Source organism: Ambystoma mexicanum, chromosome 6q (assembly GCF_040938575.1).
Source record: "Ambystoma mexicanum isolate Mex_15411 chromosome 6q, UKY_AmexF1_1, whole genome shotgun sequence".
Classification (NCBI taxonomy): domain Eukaryota; kingdom Metazoa; phylum Chordata; class Amphibia; order Caudata; family Ambystomatidae; genus Ambystoma; species Ambystoma mexicanum.
In genome coordinates, this window is record NC_090937.1 from 1,267,618,404 (window position 1) to 1,267,635,895 (window position 17,492).

Consider the following 17,492-nt stretch of genomic DNA (forward strand, 5'->3'; position numbering starts at 1 on the left):
CATTCCCAGGTAGGTTGATCTGCACTGGATTCATAGAGGATGTAGAAGGAAGATTTCCCCCAGATGCGGGTAACGGGGTCTGTCCGGCTTGTGACTGTAGCAATTGTCTAGCGAGATCATCTGTTCGCTCCTTTGAAATAATCAGTTCTCTTCTTAGAGCGTTCGTTTCCTGACGGGCTGCATGCACTTCTGCCCTTAGTTCCCCAAGTAACTGGGCTAGCTGGTCGGTATCCGAGGTTTCCATAGTGCCTGGACGGGAGTTTTGCGGTAGGCTTTGCGTTCTGTAACGCTCACCTGATTCCCGTAGAGGCGCCGGTCTTGACTGGGCGTATACCGTATCTTCAAAGGTGATGTGTAACACACGGCTGGCTCTTTGGGCTGGACCTCTGTGCACTGTATGTCTGACTCGAAGGGTAAGATGTCTGCAGATAGAAAATATGGGATTAATGAACTGGGTTATTGAATGTCTCTCTCTTCTTCCCTTTCTCTTCTCCTGTAGAACCCCAAAGGTTAACGCTCTCACCTTAGGTAAGTGAACGCCGTGCTTTCCATCTGCCTCGGGGCAGGGTGCTGTAACCAGTTTCTTCACTGGATAAGGGGAGCAGGCCTCTTGACTTCAGAGGAGCAGGCATCTTGACTTCAGAGGACTGCTGTCCGTCGTTTACTGCACGAACGGTAAGTTTCGAGTAATTCTAATGTCTTTAAAAGTCTTTAGTAATGATGTCTCTTGTTTTTGCAGGGTTCCGGCGATGGCGGATGACGGGCTGAAGTGAGTTGAAGATGGAGCCCGTGTGATGAATGGAAGCGCCTGGAAGCACGTAAGTAAGCGCTTGTTGCCTGCTTCACGATGCGCTCTAACTGTCTTTTTATTTTGCAGGTACAAGTTCGGAGCGGCTGCAGGGTGCCGGAATACCCACTGGGTTAGATGTGGAAAGGAGTAATGGCACGTGAGTATTAAAGTTCTCCAATGTCTTTAAACGCACCTTGTTTTGTCTTTCAGATGCGGGATGCAGCGCCGAAGGCCTCCGGAGCGTGCGAAGAGTAGGTAAGCCTTTGTCTTTCAGATGCCGGAATGCAGCGCGAGGCGTTGGTGACAGCCGATGGACCAGGTAAGTGAAGCGCTGTCACTGAAGACCGTAATGCTAACCTGTTCTTTCTTGTCTTTATAGGTGTTGCTGAAGACTGGATTCAGGATGGTAAGCCTTTTTCCTTAGGCCCAGGATCAGATGCAGAAGACACGATGAGCGTTCTGCTGCAGAGGATGCAGAATAACGCAAAGCAAGATTCATCCATCGGGTGTGGTTTAAATAGCCTCCTGTAGTGCTTAGGTGTCTCCCTCCACAGCCACGCCTAGGTAAGAAAAGAGTTCCTGCTTTCCAGAAGAGTTCCAGTGTTCTGAACCTAGGGAGTGGCTCCTGCCCCACCCAACAGGAAAAGTAGTTCCAAACAGAAGAGGATCAGAGGCTCAACTGGCAGGCAAGTAAGCAGCATGGTCTGCTGCAGGTAAGTCCACCCAAGCATTATGAGCCCGGCGCTTCCAGCGCTGGGACTGGGCATATTTATGAGCCTGGTGCCACTGGCGCCAGGACTGGGTCCAAAAGGTCCCAATTGGGACTGGTTGGCACTCGGAACCTGGGTTATGGATCTGCTTCCAAGGGAGTTGGGAAAACCCTGACCTTTTGGAAGCAGAGATCATGACAGCAGGTTTCGAAATCAACACGGTCCCAATACTGAACGGACAAATGTAAGGCACGAAGACAAGAACCACGATAGATCATAAAGTTCAGAGGCCAGGCCCACTCGGAGAGATGCGAGGCGATATGTCCCAAAAGTATCTTAGTGGAAATGCGTTCAAGTCTTTGAAGCAAATTGTTATCGGCAGATTGGACCAGTTCAGAACAACACGCTAGAGAAAGCTTGGAGGCGACCCTATGGAAAGGCGAGGATTAAGACACCTCACTCTATCCGGCAACAAGGGAAGCCAGGCGGACACAGTACCTTGATTGTGGAGAGACAGCTCCGGCGGGGGCAGTTGTTCCTGGTGGTGGGTGCACGTCCGGTCTTTGCCAAGAGTAGAGATGATCTCGTCGTCGAAGGAAAGTGAAGATCGCTGCACCACCAGGGAAGAGACCACCCGCGGAGTGCTCCGTCACAAGGCACCACCTTTTGGTCGCGGTACAGGGGTAGTGGCTATCCGGTTGCCGAGGTGCTCTGCACGGGCAATTCGACCACTGCGTCCTGAGGCGAAGAAAAAGCAAAAGGAGACTGGTTGTTCCCACCAGTCAGGGGAAGAGACTCTCCGGCAGGGAGATCTCCTCTGTCATCGGGAAGTGGTGAGTCGGTTCAGCAGGACTCCACCGGAGGTGTCGTCATTGCAGGTCGGCTCAGCTTTACACTTGTCGGATTCTTAGGTCCTGTGGTAACTTCTAAAGATCCAGTCCCAAAAGCTCTGCTTTTATGCAGAAAAGCCCCAATCATTCAGCCTAGCTGTCAATCAACACACGCTAAGTGGTGAGCGGGGAGGCTCACCACTTGGGCCAATCACACCAAAGTGCGACCGGAGTTGGCAAGGCAACTCGGTCCAGGGTGCCTAAACCCCCCCCCACACCCCTGTGGTAACCCAGACAGAATGGCACCACTTTGGAGGGTCTCTGTACAGAAGCCCGCCAAAAGTGGAACAAAGGGCTTGACCTTTGGTTTAGGAGTCACAGAGACGAACACAGACGCCATTTGAAAAACCGAGTTCTGGCAGAAAATACCATCCGATAGACTTATTTAAGATAAGTAGACCGGCGGTATGTTAGAGACTAACGAGAAAAAGTATCAATCTCCAACAATGGGAAGAATCCCATAGGGTTATATTCGGGGTAGAACATAACAAGTAGTTTCCACTGCCACCAGCCAAGACTCGATGAGGGGGGACGGGACAGTGCCCCCTCGAGTAACAGACCCAGGAGTAATCGAATTACCCCTACTAGTACGTCCACAATAGGATGGTTTGTACTAGTCCTGTTAGTAAATTTAGGTCTAGTAAAGCCAATGGTGACTTTACATGCCCGGGGAGACAGTAGTCAGTCCCCGGGTATGGAGTCTAGGACGGAGGTCTGCTAGGACGCCCCAGTGTTACGGCACGTAGGATGCGGTGTAACACACCTAGAAAAACATATGAGACCCTATGGAGTAAAGGACCCCATAGCCCATAGAACACATTGACATTCAAAGGAATTACACACATTCATGTCCAAGAGTGGGAGAAAAAGAGTCTCACTCTTGGCAGGATGGAAAAAACAAACTCCAGAAATCCAGCAAAGCTGCTGGGGGACTCACTAGGTTAGGAAATTCAGCCTAAACAGAGAATTCTCCCTAACAGTCCCCTGGCACCCCCACCCCCCTGCATCCAGGGGCACCCTCCACCTGGCCCCCACTCCTGTCTCCTGCCTCCCCACCCCCCAGTAGTGCGATTTGCCTGGGTACGTGTATTTCAGGGGTGCGCGGGTAGTCTTACATGCGATTTCATCAGGGTACGTGTATAATGGGTCCGTGTGAACTTCAACACGCGATATCAGCAGGGTACGTGTATTACAGGTTTCGTGTGAACTTCCACACGCGACTGGGCCTGTGAGAGTGGGGTACGTGTATTCCTGGGGTGGGCGGGAACATTCACTTGCGACTGGGCCTGGGAGAGCGTGTCACGTGTATTCCTGGGGTGGGTGGGAAGATTTACACGGTCGCCTACAACGCTCCAAAAAAAGGTCCAATCCGGAAACACGTACGCCAGCATGAAGCAGGCGCACGTCCCGCGCAGCATAAAAGAGTGCGCAAACAACAAACAAGCTCAGACGCCAGGATGAATATACCGTTCCTAGCAGCAGTGGCCGTGGGATACCGCAGGAGGAGGAGGAGGATAGTCAGAGCCAGAATCTTCACACCCAGAACCAGCCTATTTGGTATGCCTGATGACCAGGTGTATGGGAGGTACAGGTTTCCACCACACATAATACTCGACCTGGTCAGTGGGTGGGAGGATGACCTCACATCACCCACCCTGTGCTCCCAAGCACTCAGCCCCCTGGAGAAGGTCCTCAATGTACTGCACTTCTTGGCTACCGGATAATTTCAGCGGACAAGTGCCATAGTGGGGGGGTGTCACAGGCCACGCAGTCACAGTGCCTACACCAGGTGTTGGCCATCATCACTGCACGCCCATCAGTCCGCAGGCACATATACCTGCCCAGAACACCTGCAGAAAGGCAGGCTGTCAGCCAGGATTTCTACAGGGTGGCACAATTCCCCAAAGTGCTAGGTGCCATTGATTGAACCCATGTGGCTCTACGTCCCCCCAGGGCATCTGAGCACATCTATAGAAACCGCAAGCACTGGCATTCCATCAACGTCCAGGTAGTATGTGATGCCAAGGGAATCATCACCTCAGTATATGCAAACTATCCAGGGTCCACCCACGACAGCTTCATTTATAGGATGTGAACCCTAAACCGGGACATGGAAGCGGGCGGCATGGCGATGCATGGCTGCTTGGTGAGTATAAATGCCACAGCACACACATGCATGACAGATACAGAGTAATGTCACTACCCCACTAATGATCCCCATCACCACCTCCCCAGGGGACAGTGCCTACCCTCTGAGCACCCAAATGATAACGCCAATTCGGAACCCCATCACGCCTCCCGAGGTAAGATACAACACAGCCCATATTGCAACCCAGGGCATAGTGGAGCGCACATTCAGAGTGCTCAAGTCACGCTTTCGCTCCCTTGACCGTTCTGGCGGGCAGCTGTTATACACTCTCCCAGTAGTGTGCAGGATCATAGTGGCAGCATGTGTCCTGCAAAATGTTGCAATACGCTGGGGCCTGGCTGTGGACATGGTGGTGCCCCCACATCCCCAACCACATGCACGCCCGCTGCGAATGGGAGGGGAAAAGGCATGGGGTGAGGCAGCCCGTACGCAGCTGGTGGCTAATTACTTCACATAGAAATCACACCCCTGTGGAGTGCACACAGCCCTGGCACATACCATCTGACAATCAATGGTGACTCAATCTGACAATTCTGATGAATTAAGGGACAGTCAACTGTCAGAACCATAGCAGCCTGAGATTGTGCATCTGGAAGTGTCACAATGTGTGCATCCCTACCTACACAAACACCACCAATGCAGTGTCATCAAAAGACACACTTCTATGCAGCAAAAATGAATACCCACTTGCAAAATACAACATGAGAACAGAGCCATGTCACCCAACCCCTCCCCGGCACTGCCACACAACACACCATGGCATGTCATGCTATGTGAAAGCAAACAAATTAATCCCCACAACATGACACAAGTGTCACAAACTACAGTGTCCCTAATGGAAACTGGCCACACATGAAATGCTCACATTAATGCAGGACCAACAACACACATTACCAAATATTTACCAATAATACTAATCACCTACACAACCTCCAACCTACCATAAACATGACAGTACGGATTTAAAAAATTGATAGTCTCACTACCTGATAATGCCAGCACTATGCACACTTACAACTGTACAGTGTTAGCGCCACGCAAACGTATAGGTGCACTGCTTACAACATGGACTCCATTTCCAAAGAAGACCGCCTTGTGAAGACATGAGAAATGGACCTGCAAATTAGGAGGATGAGATGTATGCAGAGGAACATATCAATACACCATGCAGTGTACAATACAACAACAATATGCACTAGGAATGTATACACAGTATTCACTACAGACTGCCCACACATCAAATGGGAGTCCAACGTCACTGTGTAAGTCAATATCACTTGGGCACACCCTTTGCAAGCCCATGGAAACGGGCAGCAGGAGGGGTGTGTGTCACACAAACCCAAGCATCTGACCCAAATTCAGGACAAGCCTGCATGTGCCCAGCCACAATACAGTGTATGCCCACGGGAGCCACACAAGGCAACACAAAGTCCAAAAAATCAAAAATCAAAAATTCAAAAATCAAAAATCAAAAATCAAAAATCAAAAATGGCCATGAATGGGCGAGGGGGGTGGGGGAGGCCACCCAGGAGGTCCGAGGACAGGGTGCACACCAAAACCCACCTGTGTGGATCTTGCGAAAAAAAAACACCTCCATGGGCTCATGGCCTGCATGACTACCCTATTGTGGGAGAATCGCTGCTGTCGCTCTCCTCACCCTCTGCAGCTGCATCAGGAGGTGGTGGCACTATGGGAGGCAGCCCACACAAAGCCCTAGTCTGGTCCACCATGGCAGCAAGCATGCGGGTGTGGAAGGTCTGGTTCTGGAGGATAATCGTGCGGAGGTCCCCATGCAACAACTCACGGGATGCCCAGACATCCTCCCTAGTTGCCTGCATCTCAGCTGAGAGCGTACGTGTGAGCCGCTCCAGCTGCTGTTCTGTCCTTGTGTTAGCTGAAGCCTCAAGCTCAACAAGAGTTACCCTGAGCTGACAGAGTTCCACCCTCAGGGCTTCCCTGTGGCCCTGGGACTCAATAGAAATGGCTTCCCGCAGAGTCTCCAGTGCCGCCCGCCTGTCCCTGTTGGATGCCAACATGTCCTCCCTGTGTGACTGGCAAATGGAGTCTGTTGCCTGCTGTAGTTGTTCAATCAGCCTTTCTTGGGGGACAATGGAACTGGCTCCCTATCCATGGCCTGAGCCATCATCTCAGTTGATGCTGCCTGTTGGTTTGCCATACCGTATATGGATTGCTCCCATGTGGTATTTCCAGGTGGCGTACGGCCACCGAGTCGGCGGGCACCACACCTATCTGGGGCAAGGCGAACTGCGCCTTCCTGTGCTGGCACTGCCTGAGGCTGCAGGACTGCATTCCCCCTCTGATCTGCTGGCCCAGGATCAGGATCAGATGTTGCGGAGTGTGACCCTGCATCCGTAACCACCAAAGGCGGACCTACCAACACTGACATCCCCATTGAGGGTTCTACCCCTGGTGCAGGTGGGTTGGACAGTACAGAATCCCTCCCAGAAACACTTACCTGCAACGGCACATAGTTCTCATCATCCGAATCGACACCTGAATAGAGCTCGGGGGAGATGCACCCAGAGACACTCCTTGAGATGATGGTCTGCAGCAAGTGTGGGTTCTCACCCACCACCACACCACGTCCCTCACTGGTGCCCGGTCGGGTCTGAGACCTCTCCTGGGTCTGCACCATCTCCACAACCCCAGCAGTATCAAGTGCGTCATCCCCTGCAAAGACATGAAAGAAAAGAAATGGGAACAGGCATTAGCACCATGGCACACAATTAGGGCTGAGAAGCAACAGAAACAGTACTTCATTGACACATGTCCCACATGACTATAACCCTCGCATGCATGCACCATCACTGCGTATGAAGGGGAGGCAAATGGCACACATTGATGACACCAAGATGGAAGACCAACACATTTGCTGCATGCTGGCTAGCAGTGCCATCACACATTGGCCTGTGATTGGCATGTCCAATACACATACATGACACATGCCATCACACAGATGGCATGTACTATAGCCATGTCACACAAGTGACAATAGGACTGAGAAATGCCTAGTGAAAGTGGTGGAATGTAGACAATCAGCCTGAATGAACACAGAATAATACACAACTATGTTGTGGCAAGATGACACTTCAAGGGCAACTGACGTGAGGTTGGGCTAAATGTCTACTGTTGCCAGAAGGGATACTGCAATACCCAAATCCTGGTGCGCAGAATGTATTGGATGAAGCACATGGGTGACCCAAACCACTCAGGCACACACACCCTCACCTGGCACTCAATCAGAAGCCCTCACACACACACACCATGCACATGGATGACACACACATGCATGTGCACTCACCGGACAATGCCTCGTAATCTGGCAGGTCTCCCATGCCTTGGATCTGTTCCTCCGTGACGTAGGTCCCAGCAACATACTCATGTGGAGTGAGTTCTATGTCCTCTGCTGGAGACCCACCTCCAGTCACTAGAGTTGCGGCATGACTTGAGGCCAGCTTTTTCTTTGCCCTGCGCTTCAGGTCATTCCAGCGCTTGTAGCAATCATTAGCTGTGTGCCTCACGAATCCAAGGGCACTTATGAGGTCCGCGATTGTCTGCCAGTGTGCCTGACGTTGTGCAGGTGTGGTCTTGCATCCTGCAGTAATCACCATTTCGCTGTCATGTGCTGACACATACTCCACAAGTGCATCAAGTTCGGCCTGATTGAAGCTGGGCTTCCTTGGTGGGCCGGACTGTGTAGCTGTGTCTGGGGCATCAGCCTGTACTGGACGAGCACTCTTCCTCTTCGGCTTGGAAGGTGGTGGGGATCCTGAGTGTCCTACGCTGCTCTGGACACTAGGGGCAGGAGCCCCGGTGGACTGTGGACTAGGAGTGTGGGAATGAACACTCACCATGGGACTTGGTGCAGGCATTAGCTGAAGTGTGATGTAGTCAGGGGGAACGTCAGCAGGATGGACTGGGACCGACACCGTCCTGGCTGGGAGACTCAGAGCTGGGGTGGATGGAGCCGCAGCTGCCCCTTCACCCTCCCCACCCTGCCTACTCGGGGCAGCAGATGACATAGCTGCCTCTGATCCACGTGGCCTGGTGACACCAACGTGCACCGCCACACATGGCCTAGACCTGCTGACCTGGAAGTCAGCCATGGAGCCACCCTGTGCCAGGTCTGGTGCCACAATGGGCTGGTCCAACAAGGGCTGAGCAGGGATGGTGTCAGCCACGTTACCCTCAACCGGGGGGGGCATGGGTGTCCCTGACTGGTCACCCACACATGGGGGGCTAGGGGCACCCTGCAAGTCCCGGCCTCATCCCCTACCGTATCCACCATGGCCACCTCTTGTGGCTCGCCCACCTTTGCCACCCTTACCGCGTGCTCGCCTCCCAACCATGGCACTGATGTTGTTGTGCGTATGGGAGTTGCAGTAAACTATTGTCCTTGGCAATTGGGGGTCAAAGGGGTAGGGTACTAGATGGAATTCGTACCCTAGTGCTCTAGCAAGGCTGTATGTGACCCCTGGGGGAAGATGACGGGTCACGCAACGCACAGGCACCCCAAAAAAGGGAGATAATGTGCACGCAACCCCTTCTAGACCACGTGCATGGAAAAATAAACCTGCACTATGCTGTGGCACCCAGAAACACAAAAATGAACGTATGCGTGTCACACGCAGCCTAGACTGACGTCTGAAGGGGTAGGCAACACACGGGGCAAGCACAGATGTTAAATACGTGTGCGATTCACCTTCTGCCAGGAAAAATCGCGTGAAAAATATGCGCGTGTGCGCGTTGGCAACAGCCCCGCCAAAAGAAGAATTGTACGCTGTCTGAGGAGACAGGACAACAGGAGAAGTGAACGCTGTTTGAGGAAACAGGCCCAGGAAAAAGACAAAGAGAGAAAAAGTTGTCAGAGGTAACAAGGAGTACGAACTTGGAACGCTGTGAAGTTAATCGCATGTGAACCGACAAGAAGTACAGATTTCACCCACTCGCTCTCCACGAAAAGCACGTACAAGGAAATGGCGTTCTACACGTACCTTTTAAACATGCCCACACGTCCAGCGTCACTTCCGCGTGTACGCGCTAAGGCCGGATGTGTAACATGCACCCGTGTACAGGGAAATGCCCGCGCACGCACATCACAAACACGCATACGTGCTGGAGGCCTTTGGGCCAATGAATTCGCGTACGTGTGCTGACGCGCTTACACGCTGAGGCCCTTTCCTCGAATTACATGCAGACGTGCTGGATTTTCACGTGCCAAATCACTCCGTATCAAGCTGGCCATGCGTAAGCACACGGAAGACCACGCTCCTGCCCAGAAGGCCGAATTACTGCCCCCAGAGCCCCGAGCACGCTCCCACCTGCCATCTGCTGCTGCCTGATTGCCTGCTGCCCACCTGCCCTGCGATTTGCTGCCTGCACATCAGCCAGGGGTGCTGTTGCTGTGACACCCCTGCTGGAACGGAAGACTCCCGACTGGGATTCCATCGCTCCACAGCCCAGCCCCAGGACCCAGTTGCCCACCCACTCCTGCCTCTGGGGTTGTCATGTCGGGCACTGCAACATCTGGCTCCACTGACAACCCCCGGCCAGAGAGGCAGAGGACACCAGCTTCACTGCCAGCGAAGTTGGTGTCCTGTTGGAGCAAGTCCTGGGGCAGTATGATGCCCTCTTCGGAAGTTTGCGCGCCGACAAGGAAGGATGGACTCGGATCTGGACGGACATTGTGACTGCCATCAACGCGGAGGGGGTGGCAGTCCGACTATTCCATCATGTCAAGAAACGCTGGGAGGACTTCAGGTCCAGGACCCTCAACAAGGCCTGGCACCTCTTGAAGACAACGGTTGCTAAGGGGCGCCGGGGCCACTTGTCGGATGATCAGATGAGGGTCCTGGAACGCATATCCCCAGCGCTCCACGTCCAGGTCCTTGAGAGGCAGACCCGTCTGGAGTTGAGCGGTAAGTGTACATGCATCATGATTGAAGCAGTGCGTGTGGTGATGTGCCAGTAGTGTGCAGGTTGCACATGTGTTTTGTATGGGGCCAAGTATGGGGGGGTGTACAGGGCCGTGAGGCTAACACATGCCAGGTGTGAGACATGGATGGTGCTTGTGTGTGTAGGCTTGCATGCCAAATGCAGTTGTGTGGGCACACATGTTTGGATGAATGTGTATGTAAGTAGGCATGTTCGTGATGTCACACATGGATGTTGTTTTCAGCTGCATGTATCAGCACTGTGTACATGTGCATGTGTGTGTATTTGACATGGGTGCAACAGTGATGCAACATGGATGCATGTGACAGCGGGATGTGGAAGCCTGATTGGCAGATGTGACATGGATGCCAATCTGAACACTGCAACAGTTGGCAGAGGTGTACACATGCATGCAAGTGTGGTGGTGTGTGTGCATGTGTAGTGCACTCCCTGTGTTGCATGTGATGTCTGGCTCACCTTTGCCTGCTCATGCTTTTGTATGTGTATGGATGGTGCTCTTGCGAAATGGCTGTGGTATGGCTCATGCGTATGTGTCCATTGTACAGTGCCCTGATGCCTGTGTTTTATTTCTCCCTGTCTGCAGCGCCAACTGATGAAGAGGGCGGAGAAGGTGCTGTGGAGCACAGCGGCGGGGATCGCTCCGCCAGCCGGAGACGCAAGGCCCGGCTCCCCTCCCAGGTTGTGATCTCGTCGGGGAGTGAGGAGTCCGGTGCCGCATCCCAGGCCGCAGCTGCCGGGGGGAGGTCCAAGAGGCGGAGGTCCGAGTTGGACTCCTCAGCAGCAGAAGGGGCAGCTGGGACCCCACAGGGCCCAACGGGGGAAGATTGCAAAGAATCATCCAGGTTGGTGGGGGGTTTGGTGGAGGAGGAGGCCGTGCAAGCGACAGAGATGGGGTCTGGAGGTGGGGATTCCACTGGTGCTAGTGGTGCAGTGCAGGACCAGGGACAGGAGGCAGCACAGGCTGCCGCGGAGGTGCCTGTGTGCAATTCTGTCCCTGATCCTGTCACTGCATCATCTTGCACCAGCAGGGATGCCTACGTCCAGACTCGTTTTCAGGCAGGGGATGAGCTCACAACAACTGGCCTTCCTCTGCCTGCGGACGTGGCTATCCAGGTACGGGTTGAGCCTGTCCTGACTGGTGTGGCGTTGCGTCAACGGGCCATGCAAGGTGACCTACAGTCTTTTCATGAGGAGACTGCACGTCATCTCGAATGGCTTGTTGACCGCATCGGCCTACTGGGACAGGTCACCCAGGCTGGATTCCTCCGTTTGCTGGAGCTTGTTCCGACCCCCTCCTCAACTGAACACCCTATGCACCAGTCGTCCTCCGTGCCATCTTCCCACCCATTTGTCACCTGGGTGCCCTGTGGAGCTGCCTCTGATGGTGCGGTCAGGCTGGTGGAGGAGGCATCCCTGCCACAGTCAGGAGTCGGACGTCCAGCAGGGGTGGCCACATCAATGACTGCACCCCAGCCGGTGGAGGATGTGCAGGCAGCAGGAGCCAGGGCATGGGCACAGCAGCAGCAGCAACGAGGTGGGAGCCATGATGGTTGGGGGCCTTCGAGATCGGAGGGGCAGGCATCGGCCGGAGGGCAGGAGGACCCAGGACGGGAAGTGTATTCCGTGTGGCAGTGGTTGGGCCACACCATGGAAGTGGAGCGGCAGCAGGCAGAAGAGGCACGGCTCACGATGGTCAGGGCGGAGAACTCCATGCGGAGGGACCTGAGGCGAGCCGAGTGCCTCGAGGCAATCCGCAGGGAGTTGGAGGTGAACATGTCGTCGGCCCTGCGGACCCTCGGGGCCATGGAGGAGGACCGCCTCCGGGACATTGAGCAGGAGTCCGATGATGCCCTGGCCCGGAACATCCCGAAGTGACCCGTCGGACTGGCCCGCTGCTCTTGTAAATAGTTCTGTAGTTAGTGTTAGGTTTCCTTTGCTTTTTTTATATTTTTTGGACCTTTTGGACAATGGACCACAGTTTTTTTATTAGGTAGTGTTATTAGATAGGTTTCATTTCTTCTGTTGGGATCATGGACCCTGGATTGTTTATCTGTATATAGTTGATTGTTGGATTTTATTTTTTTATTTTGAATTTACCCATGGAGCAATGGTTTTCGGTTTTGATTTTCCATCGGATTTACTTTTGTGAACTGTGACTTTGGACACCTTTCCTTTGGATTATGATTTGTGTTTTTACATTATTTTACAGACATGCTGCTTTTTGTTTTTAATTCCCATTGTCGTTTGTTTTTTTTAATTCCATTTCTGTTGATTTTAATACATTTTTATCACCAAACTTCAATGTGTAGTATCATCTCATTGGTTTCATGCATATCATGATATGGGTTTTGACATTCACTGACACCCATTGTGTGTATGTGAGGGACATGTGTTCATTTACATACTTGCCATTGGGGTTGTATCATGTAATTGGCATTTCTAAGTGGGTGGATGCAATACTTGGGTGGGTGTTTGGCATGTGGAGGCTGCCCATAAGGGCCAAGGAAATGGGTTGTGATGACGTGTTGGCTGGGGGACATGTGTGGGGGCCTGCTGACAGGTGCCCTGCACTGCTGGGGGGTGGGGGTGCAGGGGGACATGAGTTGGACATGAGTGGGGGCCTGGTGGAGGGTGCCCCTGGATGCAGGGGGGTGGGGGTGCAGGGGGACATGAGTTGGACATGAGTGGGGCCTGGTGGAGGGTGCCCCTGGATGCTGTGAGGTGGGGGTGCTGGGAGACATGAGTGGGGGCCTGGTGGAGGTTGCCCCTGGATGCAGGGGGGTGGGGGTGCTGGGAGATATGTGTGGGGGCCTGCTGACAGGTGCCCTGCACTGCTGGGGGTGCAGGGGGACATGAGTTGGACATGAGTGGGGCCTGGTGGAGGGTGCCCCTGGATGCTGGGGGTGGGCATGCTGGGAGACATGAGTGGGGGCCTGGTGGAGGGTGCCCCTGGATGCAGGGGGGTGGGGGTGCAGGGGGACATGAGTTGGACATGAGTGGGGCCTGGTGGAGGGTGCCCCTGGATGCTGTGGGGTGGGGGTGCTGGGAGACATGTGGGGGGCCTGCTGACAGGTGCCCTGCACTGCTGGGGGTGGGGGTGCAGAGGGACATGAGTTGGACATGAGTGGGGCCTGGTGGAGGGTGCCCCTGGATGCTGTGGGGTGGGGGTGCTGGGAGACATGAGTGGGGGCCTGGTGGAGGGTGCCCCTGGATGCATGGGGGTGGGGGTGCTGGGAGACATGTGTGGGGGCCTGGTGGAGGGTGCCCCTGGATTCAGGGGGTGGAGGTGCTGGGAGACATGTGTGGGGGCCTGCTGACAGGTACCCTGCAGTGCTGGGGGCGGGGGTGCATGGGGACATGAGTTGGACATGAGTGGGGGCCTGGTGGCGGGTGCCCCTGGATGCAGGGGGGTGGGGGTGCAGGGGGACATGAGTTGGACATGAGTGGGGGCCTGGTGGAGGGTGCCCCTGGATGCAAGGGGGTGGGGGTGCAGGGGGACATGAGTTGGAAATGAGTGGGGCCTGGTGGAGGGTGCCCCTGGATGCTGTGGGGTGGGGGTGCTGGGAGACATGAGTGGGGGCCTGGTGGAGGGTGCCCCTGGATGCAGGGGGGTGGGGGTGCTTGGAGACATGTGTGGGGGCCTACTGACAGGTGCCCTGCACTGCTGGGGGGTGGGGGTGCACGGGGACATGAGTTGGACATGAGTGGGGGCCTGGTGGAGGGTGCCCCTGGATGCAGGGGGGTGGGGGTGGAGGGGGACATGAGTTGGACATGAGTGGGGGCCTGGTGGAGGGTGCCCCTGGATGCAGGGGGTGGGGGGGCAGGGGGACATGAGTTGGACATGAGTGGGGGCCTGGTGGAGGTTGCCCCCGCACTGCTGGGGGGTGGGGGTGCTGGGAGACATGCGTTGGTGGGCAGTAGTGCAAGGTGACATGTGGGTTGGCTGGGGGGCATGGCCATGGTGGATGGGCTGGCTGCGGGACATGTGCAGGGTAGTCCCCTATGGAGTGGGCCGCCTGCAGGGGCCGTGGAGGTTGTAGAGGGAACAGCTGGGTGGACCCACACGGCCGATTCACGTGTAGGACTCCCGGCACCCCCGAAATACACGTAGGCTGCTGGATTTGCGTGTGGAATTTCCCCGCACCTTGGAATACACATACCCTGCTGAAATCGCGTGTGAAACTTCACGCACACCCCGGAATACACGCACCACGGACAATCACGTGTGGAACTTCCCGTTCAGCCCGAAATACATGTACCCAGGGCAATCGCGTGTGGAAATTCCCGCGCACCCCGGAATACACGTACCCAGGGCAATCGTGTGTGGAACTTCCCATGCACCCCGAAATACACGTACCCAGGGCAATCGCGTGTGGAACTTCCCACGCACCCCGAAATACATGTACCCAGGGCAATCGCGTGTGCAACTTCCCGCGCACCCCGAAATACATGTACCCAGGGCAATGGCGTGTGGAACTTCCCGCGCACCCCGAAATACACGTACCCAGGGCAATCGCGTGTGGAACTTCCCGCGAACCCCGTAATACACGTACCCTGCTGATATCGCGTGTGGAAGTTCACGCGGACCCATAATACACGTACCCTGATGAAATTGCATGTAAGACTACACGCGCACCCCAGAAATACACGTACCCAGGTGAATCACACTGCTGGGGGTTGGGGGGGTGGTAGACAGGAGTGGGGGCTTGGTGGAGGGTGCCCCTGGATGCTGGGGATGCGGGTGCAGGGAGACAGGAGTGGGGGCCTGGTGGAGGGTGCCCCTGGATGCTGGGGGGACTGCAGGGGGACATGAGTTGGACATGAGTGGGGGCCTGCTGGCAGGTGCCCCACAGTGCTGGGGGATGAGGGTGCTGGGAGAAATGCGTTGTTGATCAGTAGTGCAAGGTGACATGTGGCTGGGATGGGGGGCATGCCCATGGTGGATGGGCTGCCTGTGGGACATGGGCAGGAGTGCAGGGTAGTCCCCTGTGGTGTGGGCTGCCTTCAGGGGCCGTGGAGGGTGTAGAGGTAACACCTGGGAGGACCCACATGGCCAATTCACGTGTAGTACTCCCCGCGCACCCCTGAAATACACACGCCCTGATGGAATCGTGTGTGAAACTTCCCGCACACCCCTGAAATACACGTACCCTGCTGGATTCGCGTGTGAAACTTCCCGCACACCCCTGAAATACACGTACCATGCAGAATTTGCGTGTGAAACTTCCCGCGCACCCCTGGAATACACGTACCCAGGACAATCGTGTGTGGAACTTCCCACGCACCCCTGAAATACACGTGCCCTGATGGAATCACGTGTGTTACTTCACGCGCACCCCTGATATACACGTACCCAGGACAATCGCGTGTGAAACTTCCTGCGAACCCCTGAAAAACATTTTCCCCGCTTGGCGTTTGCTGTTTGGCAGCCTGTGAACTGGTCCAGGGTTAGCGCAGACATTTGCGATGAATTGGGAATTTTGATGGCTTTTCCTTGCGCAAGGGTGATCTTGGGGGCGTAACTGGCGCTGCTGCAGGGTCGCTGCGCCACTCTGCACCACGGCTGGTTTTGGAGGCTAAAATCCATGAATACGCTGTGAGATGAAATGGATTTTATCGCACGCGGCTGGCGCAGTGTATCGCACTGGGACACTGTGCACCAGCCGCGTGCGCCACGTTTGTGCGAAGTTCTATGAATTACCCTTATAAAGTTTTAATGAAGCTTCTCGAGTTTCACAGTGAAATGCTAGTCGAGTGTGATCTTTCCTTCAAAATGCATTGATATCTTGAATATGGTGACTGTAGGTAAAAGCTCTACTGTTTTAACTACAAATGAGCACAAAATGTTTTAAGCTGGTTGAAATGCTAAAATTAGCTTACTTGCGAACTATAAGGCTTTTATGTGTACTCCAACACAGAGACCTGACTTTACTCTTATTTTTTTCCATGATGGATGGTTTCCTAAATGTGCATTTCAACGCAAAGATTTAGCTGGACCCCTTTTTCAACGCTTATGACTACACTGTTCACAAAGCCTGAACCGACCTGCAAAAGAACAATAAAGAACCCAATAAATATGCAATTCTTACTTAGAGAACTGATCTTAAGATGAAATTCCAACATACAGCATTGTGCTGGTTGTGTAGGAGGCTGAGTAATATGGAGGTGACCAGAGTGCAAGTTTCAGGGTGACAAGGCACTGCATATCTCTTCATATGGGGTAAATAAATCAATCGTTGAACTGGACCTATCAACCTTCAGGTAGCCTGCTTCTTTGAAATCCTTTTTTCCTTTTTGACACATCACATCATTATCATTGATTGGTACATTCGTTTTTGGCATGCCTGCCCATCTCTTGAAGGGCAAATACACATGTCCTTCTTATGGAACCGACCATTTGTTTAGAGCTTGCAAGATCAGCACCATTTTCCAAACAATGCAAAGCATTACTGAAAGTACTTCTTGTGTTTCGGAATTCAATGACAACATTGTGGTAGGATGCGAGGCTAGGCAACCTTGCCATCCCATTAGGAAATAGGGATCAAATGTGAAGGCACTTAGTTTACAACCTAATCTGGGCAGTTACTGACGTTTTATTAAGCGTTTCTTATTATCCTGAACATGTATGCACAGAATGGCTGCATGATCAGGGGAAGAGAACGTGTGCCGTACACACAAACACACACCCCACTTTTCAACTTCTCCAAGTTTGTATTAATATTGTGAGCAAAATCATTTTAGTTAACCATACAATTTTACATTATAAAACTATCTCACAATCCATACGCCTAATTCCCATTTATAAATTAATATTAATACATTATACCAGCAACTAGGCACCCTATGCATCTGTTTTAGAAAGAAGTCACATTGCTGAAATATACTTTTTATCCAAGATATTTCTAAGCCCCTCTATTTTAGTCCTACACTTTACTAAATGTCCCAAGCTGAACGTCATGCAACATTTGCACATATTG